The sequence below is a fragment of the Podarcis muralis genome, chromosome 8, assembly GCF_964188315.1.
Source record: "Podarcis muralis chromosome 8, rPodMur119.hap1.1, whole genome shotgun sequence".
NCBI lineage: Eukaryota > Metazoa > Chordata > Lepidosauria > Squamata > Lacertidae > Podarcis > Podarcis muralis.
This window is the reverse complement of record NC_135662.1, coordinates 68,888,020-68,912,736: the sequence shown is the minus strand read 5'-3', so window position 1 is coordinate 68,912,736 and position 24,717 is coordinate 68,888,020.

Genomic DNA, 24,717 nt, shown 5'->3' with positions numbered 1-24,717 from the left:
GCCTTCCCCAAGTCACTTCTTATTAATCTGACTGTACTTTTCTTCTCCGACTTTGTGGATAAGTGATTCGTAGCTGTTAAGCTGTAGAAAAGCTGTTATGTTGATACCTCCTTGCGCCTGGGTGTTTTGCAGGTCAGCTTTCACCTCTGGGGCGTTACCAAGACACTAGATGTTGTTTGTCTCTGAACTTCTTGCAACCCCTTGTTCCTTTCTGTCAGGATCAATTACAAGGTCTGGTTTTACTGCGCTGGGTCAAGCAGTCTGGCTGCTTTGCCAACCCCCTGAAAATATGGCAGGCAGATGGAGTAATGAATTTCTCCGAGAGGCAGGTGAGAGATCCATGTACTATAAGGTGGAGCGATGAGAGTAAGAGAATAATACAATAGCTTGTATTATTCAAGACACATATACAGCTAAACACTAAGGATGGGTGAATCCGTTTCCTGTTCCTGTTCCTATTTTGCAGATGTTAATCTGTAATTCTGCTCTGTCCCTTTTTTCATATTAAAAATAAATCTACCTAAAAACTCACACTTGAATAGGGTTGCCATACATTTGGGAATTTCTGGACATGTCCCCTTTTGAGGGTCCTACATGCCCATCCGGGGGGAATTGTACATTTTTAAGCAAATGTCCTGGCCTGGATTTTGGTTTGTTCTTTCTTTGTGCACTGGCAGTTATCGTTCAGGCTCAGCCATGGCAGAGATTGCCCTAAAAAAGCTCAACCAACTGATTTTTACCTCTTGAAATATGGGAACCCTACACATGAAATGCATATTTTTAAAATAAAAATAATTCTCACAGCATGCATTCTGAAATGCATTTTGATACTTTTTTAAAAAAACCAAGAACTGCATCAGAACAATTAGGAAGTCCAAAAGCCAGTGGAGATCTAAATTTGGATCCATGCAGCTCCCATCCAAATTCAGTTGCCATCCAAATTCTTAAAGATCAAATTCCTCAAGCCTCCCTCCTAAATGCACACAACATACCTGGCCACAGAACAATCTGGGGCCCCTCAAATCAGCCTTCTTGTCTTTCAAAGTGGTTTGCTCCAATTTCTTTTATTGCAAGGCCAAGTATTCCCTTTCTTTGTCCAAATGATTAGAAATGGGCCTATGGTTATTGTTTTTAACCCCCTTGCTGTGTTCTCTCTTCTAGCCCAGCTGCCATGGTTTTAGAACCTACATCATTGATGAGAACAACACAAGCTGAAGAGGGAAAGACAACTCTGAGCTTCTAATGCTGTCAAAGGCTCTGCCATTTTCCTTTGACCTCAGCATTGTGGAGGGAAAGGTTCAGATTTGGCTCATGGCCCATGAATTAATAATTGAAACAATGCAACTTAAAGAAAGGATGCTTTTTCCTTCCTTTTCCTTTTCCTTTTCCTCCTTTTTCTTTATTTAGCACAGGTTACAGTCCTACTTACCTGAGCCCCATTCATTTGAGTCAACATGCGCAGGGTTGTGCTGTCAGTAGCATAGCATGCAGAGGACCACGGGGCAATTGCCCCGGTGCAAAATTTGTTAGGAGAGCTATATTTCAACAATCGGGGCTGCCTCAATACAGCTATGCACTTCCGTTGCTGAGCTCCGTTGAGAGCAGCTTCTCCATGCAAACCAGGAAGCGAGCTCTCCAGACAACGGAATAATTTATTTTTTTCTTATCTCTGCAGCTATGATCTCCTGAGTGACATGGACACACCATTAGGCAACTGAATGTGCAGGTATACTTATAGAATAAACACACACGCACCCCAAACTCCAACAGAAAGGGGGTGGTTTCTGCGATGCCTGTTCTATCTGAAGTACCTTAAACATCTGGAGAGTTGTCGAGACCTCCACAACAGTATGGGAGGGAAATGGATAACAACAAAATCCTCATCTTTCTTACATGAAGCAGTGCTATTTTTCTAGAGAAGGAGGTGCCGGAACTCACCATGAATACCTCTCTTGTTCTCATAGAATGGCAATGGCGCCCACCTGAGTGATACCAGAACCAAGTTCTGGTGAGTTCCTGCTGGGGGAAAAAGCCCTGCATGAATGCTTCAACAAGATCACAGCCACTTTCAGGAATGGATGGTCTTTTGCTGTTTGCAGAAGGACTGCACTGAATCCAACCCAATCTCCCATTTTGTTAGTAATTAAATCTCATTTTATTATAAACATCAGTAGTCAGCTATAATATGAACATCATGTTAAAAAAGAAAAACCACCCAATAGCTCTTTCCTTAATTAACTTTCCTATCATTTCCCCCCCTTTTTATTATCTGCCCAACCTTTAGCATTTACGCATATAGTATTTAATGCATCCATTATTAATTGCTACAAGCTGACCTCACCGTTGTTATTACTTTATTCAAAAAGATCTCTGCCATGGAAAAATAGCCCTTGCAATCTGTAAGGTGCACCTGAAGTCTCATCGTTCAATATTTCATAAAGTTTATTGGACTTGTCTACCATATTGGCTGTTGTCAAGTAGCCATCCTTCAGAAAACATCTTGTCTGAAACACAATTCCCAACTGACACTTTAATTTAAAGTTTGTTAAAAAGAATTCTTAATGTCTTGTCAAAATAGGTAAGTCTGTAAAAATATGGCTGTTCTTCCACACAAAACACATTGTTGTTGTTGTTTAGTTGTGTCTGACTCTTTGTGACCCCATGGACCAGAGCACGCCAGGCACTCCTGTCTTCCACTGCCTCCCGCAGTTTAGTCAGACTCATGTTTGTAGCTTCGAGAACACTATCCAACCATCTCGTCCTCTGTCATCCCCTTCTCCTTGTGCCCTCCATCTTTCCCAACATCAGGGTCTTTTCCAGGGAGTCTTCTCTTCTCATGAGGTGGCCAAAATATTGGAGCCTCAGCTTCAGGATCTGTCCTTCCAGTGAGCACTCAGGGCTGATTTCCTTAAGAATGGATAGGTTTAGCCAGTTTTAAACCATTTCTAGCTCAAAAGAAGGGATCACAGCAGGTTAGATCCAATTTCATCATGCATTCCTATCACCACCACCCTAACACACACACACATACTAACACAATGTTGATGAGTGGGGAAAATGTAGTCAGCAATGAGTCACTAGGAGGCCATACCCTCCAACATTTCTCTGATGAAAATAGGGACATACTAAGGAAAAGTGGGTCATTCCGGGATCAAACCAGAAACCAGGCTTCTGTAAATCTGGGACTGCCCCTGGAAAATAGGGACACTTGGAGGGATTGGGGAGCTGGGTGGACTAGTCTTTGACCAGACTTATTTGTCTTCCATGTTCCTCTCTATAGGGCTTTCTCTGTCAATTTTCCATTCCCAGTTTTTTTTCTGGTAAACACCTATTCCCAGTAAACAATGGAGATGAGGGTGAATATTTGTGGTTCTTGAAATTTTGCAAATTGAGCCAAGAGATCATTAAAAAAAAAATACTCTATGCTGTAATTTATTTATTTATTTATAAAAATTTATGATGTATCCTTCAGCTTAATCTCCGAGGATGGTGTGCAGTTGAAAAGAACAGAACACAATACAATAAAATTATACTGGTACAGCAAAAAGACAAGAATAGCAATATTGGTTGTCTTTCACTGATAAGGAAAGAAACTGAAGATGACATCAAGTCATTTCATGGGGACATTTGAATGGCTCTCAGATTTACCAGAAAATGTCAATTTAGACATTTCTAAACCAAGATAAATGTCATCCTTTTCCTGATAAATGATGGAAAGAGGAAGAAATTTGGTTGGTTGTCATGCTCACTCAGTTGGCTTTCAGATTTACAGATAAATGTCAGAATTTTCCCAGATAGCTCCCCAAAACCATAAGACTTACCAGGAAAGTCAGCACTCACCCACTGTCTGACATTTACCATAACAAATTCATCTTAAATCGTTAGTGGATAAAGTCATGAAGATTAAACCCTTTACTGGATAACTTGATGATGTAAGTGGGCATCAGCTGTAATACATTTAAGGACAAGCCACATTTTTATTCAAAATCTGTCAGCTGATAACCAAATACACCCTTGCCACCCAAAATAGCAAATCCCCAGGGGAGGGGAGCGAGCCCCTGAGACTGACCCATAAACTCCAGTGGGTGCAGAATGCTGCGGCAAGACTCCTTACAGGGTCCTTGCTGCAAGGTCACATTCACCCGGTGCTATACCAGCTGCACTGGCTCCCGGTGGAGTACAGGATCAGGTTTAAGGTGCTGGTTTTAACCTTTCAAGCCCTATACAGCCTAGGACCCTGGTACCTACGGGACCGCCTCTCCTGGTATGTCCCACAAAGGAACTTACGGTTACAAAAAATATCTTGGAGGTCCCAGGCCACAGAGAGGTTAGGCTGGCCTCAACCAGAGCCAGGGCTTTTTCGTCCATGGCCGCGATCTGGTGGAACGCTCTGTCACAAGAGACTAGGGCCCTGCGGGACTTGAAATGTTTCCACAGGACCTGCAAGACAGAGCTGTTCCACCAAGCCTTTGGCCAGGGCACAGCCTGACTCCCTCCTTTGGCAAACTTCACAGAACTCTAGCCCAATGGTTGCCATCAATTTGATTTGAATTAATTTTATAATGAAATGATTTTAGAATGTTGTATTATTTTATTGTTGTTAGCCGCCCTGAGCCCGGCTTCGGCTGGGGAGGGCAGGACATAAATAAAAAAATATTATTATAATAAGCAATGTTAGCATGGGGTTTCCAGAATATACTTGGGAATGCAGGGGAAAGCCTGACATTTTAAACTATTAATGTAAATGAATCGTATTGTGCTCACCAAGGCCCATTTTCCCAGCATCTGCTTTTCAAATTGGGTGCAAAAGAATTTTCCTACGCCATGAAATGACAGAACTTCCCGATGTGCTACAGCAAAGCCACCTTCTGTAGAAACGAATGCCTTTTCTTTCCTCTCTCTCTTTTCAAAAGAATTATTTGCTCTAATAATTCTACAGACAAGAGTCCTAAAAGCCATCTCCTTCATTCCACGACTTAAAATAAGGAATTTTACAAAGGCTCGGATCCCTAGGGACAGCTGGAAGAGGTTTGTTCATCACGTGGAGTTATGTTCAGAGGTTGACTTTCATTCACCTCACCAACAGCAGTGGCTGTTCAATCTGTCATTTAAGCAGATGGAAAGTATGTAAATCTTGACGGCCTGCCAGCAGACTCGGGGGAGACCGGGGAGTGGGGCACAAATAGCGACGTGATTCTCTTATTGAAATCAAGAAGAGGGGTATTTATTTATTTATTAAGTGTGCGAGCCGCATTCTGCTCTCCCGTATTGACGTGCTCCAAGTTAAAACAATCTATTCAAAAGTAGCAGACTGAAGAGGTGATCCAAATAACTGGTGGGAGAAAGCAAAAGGACTTAATGGAGTGGTACAGCCACTCCTGCACGGCATACACTGGAAGGACAGATCCTGAAGCTGAGACTCCAGTACTTTGGCCACCTCAAGAGAAGAGAAGACTCCCTGGAAAAGATCCTGATGTTGGGAAAGATTGAGGGCACAAGGAGAAGGGGACGACAGAGGACGAGATGGTTGGAGTGTTCTCGAAGCTACCAATATGAGTCTGACCAAACTGCGGGAAGCAGTGGAAGACAGGAGTGCCTGGCGTGCTCTGGTCCATGGGGTCACGAAGAGTCGGACATGACTAAACGACTAAACAACAAATAGCCACTCCTTCATCTTCACCTTTAACTGCTCACCAGGGGTACCAACTTGAATGAAATATTGTGGGGGCCCAGGTAAGTCCCGCCCCACATAACTGATCACATGACATGGTGCACACACACCATTTGAACGGCAGTGCCGCTCCCTGTACTTTTGCTCAACTTACACCAGGCTGGCCCCACAGAAAGAGCCCCAGGTCAAGCCCATTACTGGTAGATGGGGAAGCTGAGAATCCAGAGCATAGTGGGATGTCCCAGCGCTGTCCCCTCCCTACCTTCTCTCTGTCCCCCAAAAGGGAGGCATACAACAGGTACGCTTCCATTTGCCCATAGATTAGGCTGGCCCAGGCAGGGGCTTGGCAATGGCATAGCCAGCAAAACTGGGGAGAGGCATACCTCTGACTCATCCAAATACCAGAGTAAAACTGCAGAAAAGGATTCGAGCATAAAAACAACTTGGTCTCTTTTATTTTAATGGTGCTTGCATACAAGAAGAACCAGTAGATTATGCAGAGATTTTTCTGTTGTCCTGGATTTGGTGAAATACAAGAACTGACTAGCTTCTCAGATAAAGTGAAGAAAACCTAGATTCCGAGCGACTGATAGATTGTCAGTCTTTTGGGCCAGCCATTTGGAATGTTTGCTATGGTCACCTAAAAATTAGGGGAAAATTAATATGAAGAGACAAACTGCATAGTAATTGCAGTGGGAAGTAACTATTTTGGCTGCAGCCCAAAGCTCTGTAGGACAGCATGAACACAGAGGTTTGCATATGAAGAAACTCATTCATTCTGTTCAATATCAGGACAAGCATCACATATGCAATGGAGATGTGTGTTGATTTCTTACTTGGAAATGAAACTGTCCCTCTTTATGTAGAGCTCCATAAGTATACTGGATTTGGTTTTTTAAGTGTGAAAGTGTTTTTCTCCTCATCATTGTTAAAAATATCTTTGTGTGCAACTGAATACAGGGGGAGAAATTTGACTAAAATATTTTCAATTTGTTATTGAATGCTTCTTGGTGACAGATATAAAGGTCACTACATTTTGAAGTGTTGTAGTAAGGTCTTTCGGGGGGTTTTAAATCAAGTTACTCTTTGCTAAAGGATAAATGGTTCTTTCCTTATTCACAAAGGCATCCTAGAAAAGTGGGTACTCACTGAGCCATCAGTCCTATTGTATATATTTGCAATTTAATATAAAGTTCCATTTAGCTTTAGCAAAGTACTTCTGCATCTGTCTGATTTCAATGGTAGAGTTGACCTAGTTATTGGGTTTACATTCATATGGATGCTGGGTGATGAGTACTTTAAGATGCACCATTGGCCCGATCTAGAATAACTCCTGGTGTTCGCAGTGGGTTTTGTGAGCTGGGCTCTCATTTGACTTGGCTCAGTGTTAGGAGCTTATGTTAAACTATCTGAAAGTTTAAGTTGTGTTTTCTGTGGGTTCCCCATGCTTGCCTTAAAACTAAAATTAAAAAATTGTTGGTGGTGTAATGAGAACTGTATATATTAGCAAGTTCTTATATTAGCATTCTTATATACTGGCCTCAGCCCAGTATACCTGAAGGAGTGTGTCCACCCCCATCGTTCTGCTCGGACACTGAGGTCCAGCGCCGAGGGCCTTCTTGGTAGTGGCGCCCGCCCTATGGAACGCCCTCCCATCAGATGTCAAAGAGATAAACAACTACCTGACATTCAGAAGACATCTTAAGGCAGCCCTGTTCAGGGAAGTTTTTAATGTATGACATATTAGTGTATTTTTGGTCTTTGTGGAAGCCGCCCAGAGTGGCTGGGGAAACCCAGCCAGATGGGCGGGGTACAAATAATAAATTATTATTATTATCATTATCATTATCATTATCATTATCATTATCATTATCATTATCATTATCATTATCTTAACAGGTGTACTCTTTCATATAATAGAACAAGGCAAAAATATTATGACAAAGTGGGTGATGTGTCCGTAAGCATTAAACATCATAAAAAATGATGAGGGCCTTTTTGTAATGCAAAGCATTGTCAAGAGAGGTCATGAAGAAGAACTGTGTTCAAGGGAAGGGTTGAGAAGCATCTGTTAAAAATGCATTGGGTATATTTTATCTGGTCTTGATAAAGGGGGTTGAAATGGTTGGTTTCCACTCTAACGATTCTATGAAACAGCTAAATCAGTTATAGGGGTAGCATTCTGTAGCAAATGTAATATCTACACTATTATCAACAGCTCATTGGTCTGTAAAGAGATTTTCCATTAACTGTTATTACAGAAGATTAATTGTGGACATCTACAGTTAAGCAATTTAAGAATTTTCAGCTACTTAAAGGTATGGCCTGAAAATCTGAAGGAAGTGATTGTTTCCCCCATTTTATATTACCAAGGTTTTTAAGAAAACTTTTCTTTCTTTTTAAGAATATATCAAAACCGATTTTAGGTAGAGAACAAATATACCATTCTATTCCTATGTTTAGAGCCATTCACAATTTCATCTGAAAGCAAGCAATAATGGTGTTGTGGTCATGCGAGGAACATTAATGAGAACTGGTTTGGTTCATACATGCATGTTCATCACACACAGTCAAGAGATTAGTTACATGTGTGAATGGTTTGTTGTGCATCTAGCACCATAGAGAAGAAGAAGAAGAAGAAGAAGAAGAAGAAGAAGAGGAGGAGGAGGAGGAGGAGGAGGAGGAGGAGGAGTAGATTTGATATCCCGCTTTATCACTACCCGAAGGAGTCTCAAAGCGGCTAACATTCTCCTTTCCCTTCCTCCCCCACAACAAACACTCTGTGGGGTGAGTGGGGCTAAGAGACTTCAGAGAAGTGTGACTAGCCCAAGGTCACCCAGCAGCTGCATGTGGAGGAGCAGAGACGCGAACACAGTTCCCCAGATTATGAATCTACCGCTCTTAACCACTACACCACAACATTCATACCACTTCACACCACTCCAAGCTTCAGGGTTTTTTTAAAGATGGAGTCAATCCTTACATTGAACTGTGAATCATTAAGTTGATCATGTGATGTTCATGCCTGTGAGAAACAGCCAAGAATCCGATGGCAGCCATCTCCACAGTCATACATCAACATTTTAATCAACTATGATGAAAGAACAGAGACAGCTATATCTGTGTACAGCCAGTGGTACAGTTAGGTAATTTTAGACTGGGCATGGGGAACCTGTGTACTACATCTCCCATGATCCCTGGCCATTAGCTGTGATGGCTGGAGCCAATGGGATATTGAGTACAACAACATTCGAAGGACCACCATCAGCATCATTTTATTTGCATGGCACCTTTCCACACACAAAAATTATGCTCAAAGTGGCTTACAACTAAGAGGACAATGCATCACAAAATAAACAACCACAGGAATAATTTCATAATAACAGCAATAGTAAAACAGTGACATATAACAAATGCAATGGCATACAAAAAAACCACATGTCAATACAATAAATGTAACAGTATTACTCATCCCAGCAAGAGCGTTGAACAGTTTCACCTTAGTTCATTTTATTTTATTTTATATACCGCCCTATACCCAGAGGTCTTAGGGTGGTTCACAGAACAAAACCAGAATATAAAACCACAAAATATATAATCAAAATAAAAGCAACAACCCAATAGCCCCCCCCCCAAAAAAAACCACATTTTAAAAGAGCATAGGATGTCAATCAAAGCAACCAAAGGCCTGCATTTATTTTTATTTATTTATTTATTTATTGTATTTATTTATTTTTATTTATTGTTTTAGATGTTCTAGATCAGGGGTCAGCAAACTTTTTCAGCAGGGGGCAGGTCCACTGTCCCTCAAACCTTGTGGGGGGGCGGACTATATTTTGGGGGGGAAATGAACAAATTCCTATGCCCCACAAATAACCCAGAGATGCATTTTAAATAAAAGGACACACAGATTCCTGGACCGTCTGTGAGCCGGATTTAGAAGGCAATTGGGTCGGATCCGGTTTGCCTACCCATGCTCATGGCCCTGAGGAAGGGCTGACTGCAGCTTTCCAAAATAGAGCTGTGGATAGTCAAAATAATATAGTTCTGGGCTTTTATTCCCCTCACGTTCGTGAATCGGCCCTTAGAGTTCCTTCTTTGCATTTCCCCATATGAGACTTGTTTTTGTTTTGTTTTTTCATTTACCTAATTCTTTTTTTGCTTGTCCAAATGAAAGAAGACATCCACTTTTCACTTGATTCATTTGGGAAGAAATGGTGTTTTCTCTCATCTACAAAGCACAAACAGATGCCACCAGAGACTTCAGGCTTGACCCATTATGCCTTGTTATTTTTAGCTGGAGTGCACATTTCCAACAAACCTCATGCCACACATAAAATCACTGTCCGCCTGCAGAAGTTCGGCTAAGAATCATTACAGGACACAGCTAGCTGGAAGATTTTTCTTTAACAAGGTTTCTCTTCATTTCCTTTTTGTGGTGGTACGTCTCTTTGGAGCAGGCTGTGGTAGTGAATAGCTATGTAGATTTGTTGCTGCCTTAAAAAGCAACCCTGTGTATTTGCAAATGCAAAGAAATTATAGGTATACAGAAGGCAGGGATACACTGCAGGAGCCAAAACAACATAAGCTCAAGTAATTTATAAAAGACAGATGAGAAGCTAGAAATGTGGGCTGTGGTAAAGATAGGACTGCCATACCTCCGAACATTCCTGCGATTTCAAAGGCATAATTGACGTCCAGGGGGATTTCCAACAGGTGCAAGTCAATCAAAAAATCGTGTTTTTTGGTGTTTTGGTTTTTTTAAAAAAAGTCAACAATTTGAGTGGTTCCAGATAAGTGCAGGAGATGCAAAGAGGTTGAGGGAACGTTCTTTTATATGTGGTGGATTGTAAAAGAGTATTGGGAAATGATCCATAATGAATTGGGGGGGGAATGTTTAACCCCCCAAAAAAAAAACCCCAGAGTCCTTTCAATTGGAGATAATTCAGACTGAAATCCCCAGATGTCAAAAAAAGGTTATTTAGTATGCTACTACTGCGGCCCATGTTTCGTTAGCCCAAAAATGGAAAACGAGTGAGGTCCCAACCAAAGAAGAATGACAACTTAAACTGACAGAATATGTGCAGCATCCAGACTTAGCATAGAGAATAAGAAAACAAGAAGAACATACATTTAGAGAAAATTGGAAAACAGTCATTGAATATATGGGGAATAACTGTGTACAGCTGAAAATGCTGGCAAGATTAAGATAAATTCAACAGTGTAAATAAGTTTTGATGGATGTAATAATGGAATACTGAATGGTATAGTTTTTGTAAGATATGCAAGGATTTATGATCTGTAAAATGAACCATGGAAAGAGAAGAAGGGAAGTCGTTGATATTTTAAGGATGTAAAAATGAGTACTTTAAATTGTAAAACAGACATTTTTAGGGTGTCCTGGTTTTTACTTTTTGAAATATGGCAACCCTAGTAATGAGAGTTGCTGCTTTGACTCTCACCTCAGCCAAACGCTCACGATGGCCTAGCAATGGGGGGGATTTTTAAATTGCCTTTTAATTTGAACTAACCTTATTTGCACTTCCTGAGTTAAAAGAGGAACTAAAATACAAGGAGCAGAAGAAGCTGGCATAAAGAAAGACCATGTAAGTGAAGACAGTGTAAACTTTTACCAAATCCCTGTCCAGAAACTGACAAACCAGACAAAGCTGGTAAAAGACACTCCCAACCACAAAGGACACTTGGGTCTCTAGTGATATATTTAGATATACTCACAAGTACCCACCAAACTATGTACCTGACCCTTCAGAGGGAGTTTGATTCTCCAAGTGAAGACAGGCGAACTAGTATCAGTGTACTGGAAGAAGCAAAGATCACCAGTGTTGAAGCAATGATTCTTCAACATCAACTTCGTTAGACTGGTCATGTTGTGTGGATGCCTGGTGATCGTCTTCCAAAGCAAGTACTCTATTCCAAACTTAAAAATGGAAAACGTAATGCTGGTGGTCAACAAAAGAGGTTTAAAGACTGTCTCAAGGCAAATATTAAAAAATGTAGTATAAACACTGACAACTGGGAAACACTGGCCTGCAAGTGCTCCAATTGGAGAACAGCCTTTACCAAAGGTGTCATGGGCTTTGAAGACACTCAAACTCAGGATACAAGTAAGAAACGTGCTAAGAGGAAGGCACGCTTGGCAAATCCACACCACGATCAACTCCAGAATTGGCCTCCACAGTCACTTAGACTGTGTTTATGGAAGACAATCTTACTCGGCTGCGAGTGATCACCAAAGAAGAAGAAGAAGAAGAAGAAGAAGAAGAAGAAGAAGAAGAAGAAGAAGAAGAAGAAGAAGAAGAAGATTCCATCCAGAATGGGGAACACAGTTCTCTACCAAAGATGGGAGCCACATACCCCAAGAGCCTCTGTCTTTCTGACACAATTTATTAGCCCTCATCCAACCCAATACTGCATCCAGTTCACAGCTTGCACAGTCACTCTGGGTGCAGATGTTTATGGAGAAATAGACCTTCTTGCCATAATAATTGCCCATGTCAAAAAGAGTATTAGGCTGCACTGTTTTTGATGAAAGGAAGCATGGTACAATGTACAAGAATACAAGGACACAAGGATTGTACCTTCACAGTGCCATCATGTACATGCCCAGAAGTTAAGTCTACAGTGGTACCTCGGGTTAAGAACTTAATTTGTTCTGGAGGTCCGTTCTTAACCTGAAACGGTTCTTCACCTGAAGCACCACTTTAGCTAATAGGGCCTCCCGCTGCTGCTGCGCTGCCGGAGAACGATTTCTGTTCTCATCCTGAAGCAAAGTTCTTAACCTGAGGTACTATTTCTGAGTTAGCAAAGTCTGTAACCTGAAGCGTCTGTAACCTGAAGCGTATGTAACCCAAGGGACCACTGTATTGAATTCCCGGATAAGTGTGCAACCACAGAGCCAATGCATGTTTAGAAAAACATTGACTAAGCTTAAACAGGCCACATTTGTTTTGGAGGAACAAACCAGATGAAAAATGTTGAGTTTAAGCACACTTTTAAAAATAATAGTTGTAACATTTTTACTGTTGTGTGCATGTTGAGAATTGTCTTTTAGGGAATCCAAACTGCTCCCCGCAGTTACACTTCTCTGCAGTGGGAGTAGGGAAAATGACTGTACAGTGGTACCTCAGGTTAGGTACTTAATTCGTTCTGGAGGTCCGTTCTTAACCTGAAACTGTTCTTAACCTGAAGCACCACTTTACCTAATGGAGCCTCCTGCTGCCGCCGCGCCGCCAGAGCATGATTTCTGTTCTCATCCTGAAGCAAAGTTCTTAACCTGAAGCACTATTTCTGGGTTAGCAAAGTCTGTAACCTGAAGCATATCTAACCTGAAGCGTATGTAACCCGAGGTGCCACTGTATGTGATGAACAACCATTTTGCTACACATTTTATCCCACCTGTGCCAGATGTGTTGTCAAAGCCTCCTTAGTACACAGCAGGAAGATGATACAGGTGGCCGAAGTTCCTTGGGGGTGAGTGAACTTTGCGGGGCCATTTGCTCATCTGTTTTGGCTCACGATTGGATTAGTGTGTAGATTTCTCCTCGGGTTCAAATGCAGAGCCTCTGCTCCCCCCTCCCAGTTTTCCCTATCTATAGGTATTGTTGAAGGCCCGCAACACTTGGATGGGGTGTGCTGTTGTCAAATAGTCAAGCCTATTCAAAGCTCAGCCAAGAGAGAGAGAGAGAGAGAGAGAGAGAGAGAGAGAGAGAGAGAGAGGAGAGCATTCTCTGCCCAGGAGTGAGCCATTTCAAATCCCTACAGTTGCCCAGAGTGCCACCTTCCTACTGTGATGCTAATGAGATGAAGGAGAGCCCCACAGGGAACAGTAATAATTGCAGGGTGAAGAACTTGTTTTCTTCCTGGACCTTCTCTCTGGGCTGCCTCTTCTTAAAAGCAAGGTAGGATTATTATTATTTTTGTAACACTAATTACAAATGTTAATTAAACATTTCTTTGGAATTTTGCCCTCTATTAATAGGTCAGATAAACAGGGAATAGTGATGACAGGCACAAATCATTACCGGCCTACTCCTGAGAGAATCATAATTTATTCTCTCCCAAATCCTTCGCTGTCCAAAGATGAACCTATTGTTCCAGTGTGTGCTTTTATTAAACCGACGCAGCACCTACCAAAGCACAGGGGTGCTTTGTGTTATTGTCAGAATTTTTTTTTTTTAAAAAAAACCCTTCCTTTGACAACTGAAAAGTTGAGCTAGATTCTTCAGAATCTACTTACACATTACCTCTTTGCTTTTTCCCACTCCTGAGGAGAGAGCTTAATCCGGAGTCCTGGTTTAGATAACATGCAAAGTGAAACCTTGCCTTTGCACAACAGGGCAAGGCACGAAAAAAGGACTGGGGAGGTGTAACGCAACTGTGCACTCATTTCCAGGTGCCCGCACATTTCTGCAGTTTTGCTAAGCCAAGTTTTTCCCCCCAGGGGATATTTTCTGAGTCCTCTCACAGACATCATTAGAGGTACCAGTGAGCACATTGCATTGGTGACCCTTGGTTTAGGTGTGACCCCTGCTTTAGAAATCATGTCTAAATTATGGATTATCGTCAATCCCACAAGGAAACATGCAGGAGTACACAGGTACAAGACTTCGCCACCACGCATATGGAAAGCCTGCTTTATGCATGAACCCGGCCAGTGACTTCTCAAAGGCTGTCTAAAGAGTTTCAGGTCTGTTCAACAATCTGGATTCGTTCTCCATATAGTTTACGTTCAGCTACCTCACTAGCTGTCAATTCTGGTAGGATCTGTTTGCGCAATGAAGATTTCCTGCCTCTTTCCTCCTGCAGTTCCTCATGCCCCTGAAATGCATCTCTGAGAGCCAGCACGGGATGTGGTGTGAGGTTCTGCAGTTAGACTGATGCATTGGCAGGAACTAGAGATTTTTGCTCCTTTCACTTCTGGATGTTTGCTGCATTGCATTAAAGCATCCCACAATGTCACAAACTGGCACTATTCTATTATTGGGCAATGTCCCATGCAAGTCTATGGACTCAATGAACTAAATGGATTAGTGCACATTGATTTCAATGGATCAACCCTAAGTAAAAGGTAAAGGACCCCTGGACGGTTAAGTCCAGTCAAAGGTGACTAAGGGGTGCAGTGCTCATCTCACTTTTCAGGCCAAGGGAGCCGGTGTTTGTCCACAGATAGCTTTCCAGGTCATGTGGCCAGCATGACTGAACTGCTTCTGGCACAATGAGACACAGTGATGAGTGCCAGAGCGCACAGAAACATCATTTAACTTCCTGCCGGTACCTATTTATCTACTTGCACTGGCGTGCTTTTGAACTGCTAGGTTGGCAGGAGCTGGGACGGAGCAACGGGAGCTCACCCCGTTGTGCAGATTCAAATTGCCGACCTTCCAATCAGCAAGCCCAAGAGCCTCAGTGGTTTAGACCTAAGTATGACTTAGATGAGGGATGCGGGTGGTGCTGTGGGTTAAACCACAGAGCCTAGGACTTGCCGATCAGAAGGTCGGCGGTTCGAATCCCCATGGCGGGGTGAGCTCCTGTTCCTCAGTCCCTGCTCCTGGCAACCTAGCAGTTCGAAAGCACATCAAAGTGCAAGTAGATAAATAGGTACCGCTCCAGTGGGAAGGGAAACGGCGTTTCCGTGCGCTGCTCTGGTTTCACCAGAAGCAGCTTAGTCATGCTGGCCACATGGACCCGGAAGCTGTACGCCAGCTCCCTCAGCCAATAGTGCGAGATGAGTGCCGCAACCCCAGAGTCAGCCACGACTGGACCTAATGGTCAGGCGTCCCTTTACCTTTACCTTTGTGACTTAGATGAACATCACCCATTGATTTAAAGCATTTTAATAGTGTTATTTTTTAACATCCAACTAAGTATTTCCCAAACTTGGGTCTCCAGTGGTTTTTGGACAACAATTCCCATCCTCCATGGCAACTGGTCCTGCTAGCTGATGGGAGCTGTAGTCCAAAAACAGCTGAAGACCCACGTTTGGGAAACACTGATCTAACCTCACCAGCTGTCTTGTTGTACTGCCAGTTGAAGTTGCTTCTTATGACCACTGAGCAGGACCAGCCCAAGACAATGAGCTGCTTGAGGCAAAGGCCAAGATTCCACTCACGACTCCCAATCCAAATAAAGAAACTGGTCAGAATAGCAGCTGGATTTTACTTCAGCACTGGTGAAGGGGCAGCATTCTCCTGCGGGCAGCAGGCTAGTTTAGGGGATGCAGAGCAGACCATGTGGTCTACATAGTTCTATCCTTCAATATCTGCCACTCATGACCACCAGGATCTGCCTCCTGAGGTGGTGGCCTCACCCTGCCATCTTGAGATGAACCACTTTGCTCTGCTGCGTGGTCAAGATATGTGCTAATAACATAAAGGAAGCTGTAAAATCTGCGTACCATAGTTAATAGAAAGAGCAGGTCTCTGGGAGGCCCAATTTCACAGCCAATAATAATAGGGACCTCACTGCCCTGTCTATCAGAGAAGATGCATTTGTTCCATTTACAGTCTGTTTTCCTACTTTTCCAGCATAGCAACGCTCTCTGCTTTTCAGCCAAGGCTCTTTATTTATTCAGGTTGTTAAATTCCTCTTTTCAATTATAGACACATAACTAGCAATCCCAGGGTGCCCAGTCATTTCCTCAAGGGATATTCTACAAATTCCTTTTGGGCATCTTCTCTCTCTAGAGCATAAAAAACTCAGATTACTTACCACTCTGCTCAATAACCACAGACAGTAATGACTTGTCGGAATAGCTGCGATTGGCATAGTATATTTTGGAAACACCAACTTTTCTTGCTGATCTTGCCTGCCTGCCTCCCCCCCACACACACACACACACTGCATTTCAACCAATCTGCAACACAAAATTGTTTGCTCTTGATTCACTGGGGCTCAATAGGCATAAAGCAGGAAGCTCAATATGGTGATTGCCCCCATAGGGTGGAGGGGATTTAGACTCCTATTCAAATGGATTTACTTTTAACCACCTGATTCCTTTTTGTTCACTCATTGTTAGAATTTCAAAGCATTCCAGGAGATGTCGGTTGTTGCGTGACTCCTTGTTAAAACCAGTGGGAGCCTTGTGACCAAATTCCCATTTTCTGTGTCTTCAGGACTAGTCCCCTTTTGTGCCAGGAAACTCCTGTCTCCCACAGTCTCAGATCTAATTAATGAAATCTGCATGTTTCCCATTTTAGAATAGATATCAGGGAACAAGGCTGCTCCCAAGGCCAGGTTGAGAAAACAACTAGATTGTTATCACCATGGTTGGAACCGTCCCACAGAAATCAGTGGGAAGCTGCATGCCGTATGGCATTCCTCCTCATTGTGCCCAGAGGCACCTGAATTAATGTGCATCATAATAGATAACATACTAATGAATAATAGCTCTTGGGCCTTCATTGGAGTATGACACATTAATGAAGCGTGCTTGGGAGAATACCTGTACAAGAGTAGAATGCATTATTATTTCAGAGGAAAGTGGAATATGGAGGGAAAGGGCTGTGGCCACAGGTGCCTGTTCCTCACCAAGCATCTGATGTGGCCAACTTACGGGTGGTCAAGAAGAGGACAGAAGAGGATGCAGGAAGACACCCAATTTGCATGTGCTACTTGCTCTGTGGTCTAAACCACTGAGCCTCTTGGGCTTGCCGATCAGAAGGACAGCAGTTTGAATCCATGTGATGGGGTGAGTTCCCGTTGTTTTGTCCCAGCTCCTGCCAACCTAGCAGTTTAAAAGCATTCCAGCACAAGTAGATAAATAGGAGCGCTGTGGTGGAAAGGTAAACAACATTCCCGTGCACTCATCACAGTGTCCCGTTGCTCCAGAAGCAGTTTAGTCATGCTGGCCACATGACCTGGAAAAGCTGTCTTCAGACAAACACTGGCTCCCGCAGCTTGAAGTGAAATGAGCGTCGCACCCCATAGTCAAGTTTGACTGGACTTAACCATTCAGGGCTCCTTTACTTTTACCTTTAGCTCAAAAGTCAGCTCAACACTCATCTGCCATCTCAATCCGCAATAGCCCCTCCCAATGACTCCTGAATGGAGTTTTGAGTACGATCAATTTACACTGGTATAAATTACTCTAGGCAGAAAACTGATAAACTTTATTCACATCAGCCTATGGCCATAGCAACAATAAAACATTACAATGTTTAGTATAAAAGCACTGTTTGGTATCCTGAATCAGCAGTCAGATAGTGGCCCTTATTCTGATTGCCCCTGCTAAGAACCTAGCAACCTTTGCTGTTATCTTCTCCATTTGGTCTGACAGGAGAAAGGACACTGTGGCAGTGGTTGTGCGTCCTGGGATGGTCAGTACGAATAGGGTGATAATCTCGTTCCTCAGGTCTTTACAAAGAGTACAAGAGAGGAGGACGTGAGCAACTGTTTTGGTGCTACCGTCTCCACAGGGACAAAGGCGTTTCTCATGCGGGATCTTTTGGAATCGGCCCTCAAGTAGCGCAGATGGCAAAACATTCAATCTTGCGAGTGTGAAAGCACGTCTGTATTTTGGGATAGCTAGTTTGTGCAGGGTGGAGCCAGAGAATCAAAATGGGAAGATGGAAGCTGATCATACCATGGGCAGAATTTCCTTATAGTGGCCAGGTTGTTCTGATGCTCAATATCTTTTAGATGTTGGCAAATTAGACTGTATGCTTTGGTAAGGCTCATAATAAGTAGGTGTTGTGGGGAGGGGCCGCAAGAGTGGAGTTTTTGGTGGACGGTTTTAAGCCAGGCACTTTTGTGGTGGTCTTGAAGTCCTAGAGATAATAAACCAGGAATATGCTAGCTTGCTCTGTAAGTCAATCTCGTTCATCCTCTTATCACATGGAATAAAAGGTAAAGGTACCCCTGCCCGTACAGGCCAGTCGTGTCCGACTCTAGGGTTGTGCGCCCATCTCACTTAAGAGGCCGAGGGCCAGCGCTGTCCAGAGACACTTCCGGGTCACGTGGCCAGCGTGACGAAGCTGCTCTGGCGAGCCAGCACCAGCGCAGCACACGGAAATGCCGTTTACCTTCCCACTATAAAGCGGTACCTATTTATCTACTTGCACTTAGGGGTGCTTTCGAACTGCTAGGTGGGCAGGAGCTGGGACCGAAAGACGGGAGCTCACCCCGCCGCGGGGATTTGAACGGGCGACAATGCGATCAGCAAGTCCTAGGCACTGAGGTTTTAACCACAGCGCCACCCGCGTCCCTATCACATGGAATGGCATTTGTTAAATCCAATGTTTTATAATTCTAGAGTTGTTTCTTGACTTTTGCAACTCCAGCCATGCTCTATTCCTGGATCCCCTCTACGTAGTCTATTTTTACTGGAATTCTCTAATCAAAATGGACCAATATGTACAATGAAATATGCTGTCACCTGTCTTGAGCCCTTGAGATAAAGTGGGCTATAAATTCAATTAAGTAAATAAAATACCGGGAGATGGAATTGGTTGTGACTGTCCGATATAGGAAATGCAAGTTTGTCACAGCATAATGTGCAAAAGTACCCTGTGCTGGCACTCAATAATACTGTCCATCATAAGCATTTGTGTTTTGGGGGGGCGGGGGCGGGTTAATGCAGTAAGTCTTGGGCTGCTTTCAGTAGTAACATTAAGGAAACACTGTGGATGAAATCCAGTGATGGTTATGTACCAACAAAACAGGCACCATTGGCAGAACAGAGTCCCATTCCTCATTCAGGCTCTCTGCACACCCCCAAAATCTTTTCAGGCGACTCTCTGGAGCAGATTTGGATGGGGTATAGCAGAGAGTATAGGAAGAGGAAGTCCCTTTGCATGATGTTGGATGTGGCCCTGTAACTCTAAACAAAGTTACTATTGTCCAGTGATTTCAACTGAATGTAATATTTTGGCTGCAAACCCAAGAAGTGTGGGATCGCTGGAAGTGCGCTCCTTTGAAATTTGAGCACATGCAGTTACACAAAATTAGCTTTCCTTTTGAAACGAGTGGGACTCTCTTTCAAGTAAATGTGCCGAGTGCTGACACCACAGTCATTACTGCTAACCAGATTTCAAGGCCTTAACTATATGGTGTTTACTATTAAGTGATGGTTTGTAACGGTTGCTTGTCCTAAATAGCCTCCTTTTGCCTCCCGATTGTAAATCCCTCCTATTTGATTCCCTCTCCGATGTGGCTTAATGGACAATGGTGTTGGAAATTGCTCCTGCTTTTATAGAGAGAGTAAATGGCTTCTAGGCGCCTGTTGAATGTATCCCTGTCTGAGACGCTTAGCTCTGCACTTGCTGATGCCCTACGACGTGATGGTGATGGATGCCTTACAAGTCCTGGGAAATCAGATGTTTCCAAATCAAGCCCTTTAGCAGCCACACAGAGGCTTGGGTTATTATCCCCTTGAAGGCTGCAGCATAAACACACATTTTTGTCATTAGCAGGCTCGGCTGATTGTGCTCCAGGAGCATCAGAAAGAGAGACGGGGAGCCTTTCTTGTGTGACAGAAGGACCCTGAAGGAAACAGGAAGCCTTCTGGGTATCTGGAGCTTTGGAATTATAGCAGAATAAACATGAGGAAGGTCCTGACATCTTTAGAAACCTAACAAATACGTTTTGGAGCTTTGCACTAATGCTGCATATATCAAATCTCTTGTTTGCTTCCCAGGTAGGGGGACACTGGATTGCAGCCTTACTGCTAAACTCTATGCAGGCATACTCAAAAGGTAGTGTCATTCACTTCAATGGGACTTATTTCCAGGTAAGCAATGCTACACCCACTTAACTGGGAGTAAACCCCATTGAACATAGTGGGACCTGCTTCTGAGTGGGCATATACGGGATTACGCTGCAAATTTTCTCAAGGTACATGTCCACCAACTTCTCATACTCCCTGCAAGCTTGGTAGCATTCATTTCAAATCAAAACATTCATTTTTATGCAGGCTTAACCTGATGCCTTTCGCATCAAATATTTAACCACGGCTGTATTTGTTTGCTCATAGCAGTAACCTAAGCATATGTGCTGTAAGGCTGTAACTTGTGTGCTACCTGATGTTTATAATGTGAGTCATTTGTGAATGATGGAAGTGTCTTTTTTATATATATTAAATGGTTTCCTATGTCTAGCACTACTGAAACGTATCTCTGAGTGAGGAGAATTCGAAATTACATGGCATATTTTGGACAGTCTAACTTTTCAGATCACTGTGCTGTAAAAACCTGGCCTCTTCACAGATGGGGTTGGCTTGTCCTGTATTCATGAGCTTAGCTAGTTAATAGATCCCCTATTTATGATACCTTCTCTAGCACCCTGTTGAAGCTACTGAGTTTCCCCAACTCTCAACAGTCCCAGTATCTTGGCATTTTAATGCTTGTTTCCTGTGCAGTCCTAACTTTGTTTTATTATGTTTTTGTATATGCTGGAAGCCGCCCAGATGGGCGGGGTACAAATGATGAAATTATAATAATTATTATTACTCAGAAGTAAGTCATATCAAATTCAATGGGGCTTACTCAAAGGTAAGTAGGGTCAGAATAGCAGGCTCCATCTGTGAATTGCCTTGTAGGTTTGACTCAGCCCCAAATTTGCACATAACTGGACGTAGGTCCCATTGAATTCAGAGGAGCTTGCTTCTGCTGCCACTTGATCGCATGGCCTCGCCCGAATATTGGTTGCTCCTCCTCTGGATTTCAGATATTGCAGACAGAAATTTCACTTCCCAGGAGTTTCCCAGCCACAATAAACTTCTGAATGTTCCAAGCATGATTGAACACTCTCCAATTTGAGAGTTATCGGTGCAGACTTTCATTTCAGCACTGTTTGCAAAGACATATACTTGAGAAGTTTGGCGGCATTAAAGCAGAGCAGGGGCAGTCAGTGTGTTGCCTTCCAGAGGTTGTTGGACTCCAATTCCCATCAGCCTCTGCCAGCATGGCCAGCACTCAGGGATGATGGAAACTGTACTCCCCATGGGCTGCACCTGCAGGAGTAAGACCACCAGCAGCAGTTTAAGATGCTTCTGGGAGGCTGGAGAAGAGGACTTCCAGTCATCGCCCACCCCAACATTTCCCATATCTGCTGTCAGCCTTCTCAGGAGGATAAATGATAGAGCCAGCCATCAATCCTTTAGCCAAGAAAGAAGACTCAACCCTGCCTGCTTCTTTTGTAATACTGAATCCAATCTACGTTTGTCAAATTTGGGGTTGTTGTCCTACTTGGATTGACGGGTGTGCTTTGCAAACTGGTTCCTCCTTTCCCTCTTACAAGGTTTTGTATTTTGAAAACAAGTGGCTGTTTGTTGACATGCTGGGCACAGTTCGCAGTGGAAAGGCAGCATACAAACAGACTTAATCAATTTAACTTAATCTTAGCATTGGAATACTCCCTCTAATAGCAACCTTGGGTACTGAGGTGAGAATACATTGTGACATCTTGTTTCAGGTTCAGCTAGATACAAATTCAAAACTTTTCTATTTCTGAGTCCTCTTTCTCTCCCTGGTGAACTGAAGCTTAGCCCTCATTGTTATGTCCTCTTTGCTGCATAATGTGGAGAGATTGTGTGTCCTTTCTGCTCTTTTTATCAAAAATATCAAGCATTGGAGAAGGAGGATAGGCTCCAACAATCTGCCTCCACCAAAACAGCCCTTCCAGATGTCTGTGATATGGGCAGTGCAGGAAAGGTGGATAAATTGACTTTCCTAATTGGATCTCTCTAAACAAGGTCAATAAAATGCTACTAAATACTAGCTGGGAGGAAATGAACAGCAGATAAAATTATAATAGTCATCCAGTGGTTTGGAAGGGTAAGTTCACCTGCTATTCTCATGGCAGGTTTTCAACAAACTGCTTTTATCTTTTAAGTTCTTTTTTTCTCTCTCCCTTGGTCATTATTATAGCGCATTCTCTGAACAGTTTGACTGACAGGTCAGAAGATAATCCTGTTCACACTTAATGCGCAGTAACAGGATTGAGGGAAAGAGACTAAAGAGCTTTCATCAGGGTCAGGAAACATCAGTACCATATTAAAAAGATATTCTCTCTGATCCCTTGTGAAAAGATAAATGTTTCAACATCAGGTTTTAAACAGGGAGGGGAGAACCTTTTTGCTCAAAGCTATTATACTGTGAAAAACAATTCTCATCAGAGTCCATACTTGCTATCTTTACAGATGACTGGGTAGTTCCACCCAGTCACTGGGAAATAATCAAGGCCAACCCAAGCATTCGACAGATGAGACATCTGTCTGTGACATCAAGTTTGCAGAGTAACCGAACAGATGAATAGTCCCTTCATTTGTCTGAATCCCTGTCATGTTTCAGTCAGAGTTCACTGGTCCAAAGAAGGAAGGAAAATTAGAGTAAAACACCCTCTTTCAGGTCGCAACTGAAAGTCATCTGGGTGGCAGAACTATGGCACAAATATGAGGGCGTTTTGCCCCTGAATTTCTGTGAAGCCACCTCCCATAATTGCCTGGTAGTGCTCACTACTCAATTTACCACATTGGGTTGGAAAACAGGAAGCGTTAGGTGGGCTGCATGAGGATTGCTCATGGGGGAGTAGAGGGAAGGAGGAAGTGGCATTTACTAGCCGATCGCACTGTGGTTCTTCCTGTTAGAATTTCTGCTCCGTGATTGCATTCATGGGATTGTTGTCTTTCACATGACAGTGTGTGTTTTGACTCCACATAGTGGGAAGTGATGAAGACAGGATGTTTGTGTTACTGTGTTCCATGAAGTGGGACTATTGTTCTTTGTACTTTCTCTCTTTGCTGTCTGATGCTAGAGAGAGAGGGAGCCATGTTGCAGTGCTCTGTGTGTGTTTATATGTAAATAAAGTAGATTAGCCAAAATGCTGACTTGCTGAGGTCTGTTACACAAATGCGCAAACTCTGAAGATCCCTAAGTGTGCTGGTGTCGGTTGGCATTGGTTGCTGTGATGTTCGGGCTGAAGAAAGCTTTTGAAGCTCCCAACCGATCGACCAGGGGGAGAGAACATACCAGTCAGGCATGTGTCTCTGCCAGGGTCCTACTCGAGTGCAGGCCGAACTCATGACACTTCCTCCTATCTTCCCTATAGAAATTTCTTTCTTCCTTTCCCTAATTTTTAACCCAACCTTTCTTTCTTTCCCTGATTTTTAACCCAATCCTTCCAAGGCAGCTTACAAGTAACTTTAGCAGACTTTTTAAAATAAGTGAGTCATAAGGATTCTCTCTAAAGGGTATCAAGTGAGAGAGTACTCCATGTGGGGAAGCTAGATTTGTGTCACAAATTTCTCCTGCATCCCCCCCCCAACCTCTCTCTATCAAGTAAAAACAACAAAAAGAAATTGCATTCCAAAACTTGATAAAGGAGAGAGAACATTTTGGTGAAATTCTCATGGGTGGGTGGGTTGTTTTTGCCATGCTTACTTTACATTTATTTACTGATGCACTTTCAACAAAGATTTACTTCTAAGTAGACAGGCTGAGGATTGCACCCGGGATGTTAAGAAGGCAGAAATTTCTGTTCTGTCCTGTATTCATCAAAATCAGTCCTGTTTCCATTCCACTGCATTTCGGGTTTCTCCAAATGCTGTCTGCTATTTAATGTAAATAATGTAACTATTTACATTACACACACAACTTATGTTCAGGCATCAAAACAATGTAAGCAAAGTCATTTATTAGGTATCTTTTGCAGACCTAGAAACAGAAATCTGGGCCCAGTATACCTAAAGGAGCATCTCCACCAACATTGTTCAGCCTGGACACTGAGGTCCAGCTTCAATGGCCTTCTGGCTGTTCCCTCACTGCGAGAAGTGAGGTTACAGGGAACCAGACAGAGGGCCTTCTCAGTAGGGGCACCCACCCTGTGGAATGCCCTCCCATCAGATGTCAAGTAAATAAGCAACTACTCTACTTTTAAAAGACATCTGAAGGCAGCCCTGTTTAGGAAAGTTTTTAATGTTTGGTGTTTTATTGCTTTTTAATTTTTATTATTAATATTCTATTGGGAGCTGACCAAAGCGGCTGGGGAAACCCAGCCAGAGGGGTGGGATATAATAATAATAATAATAATAA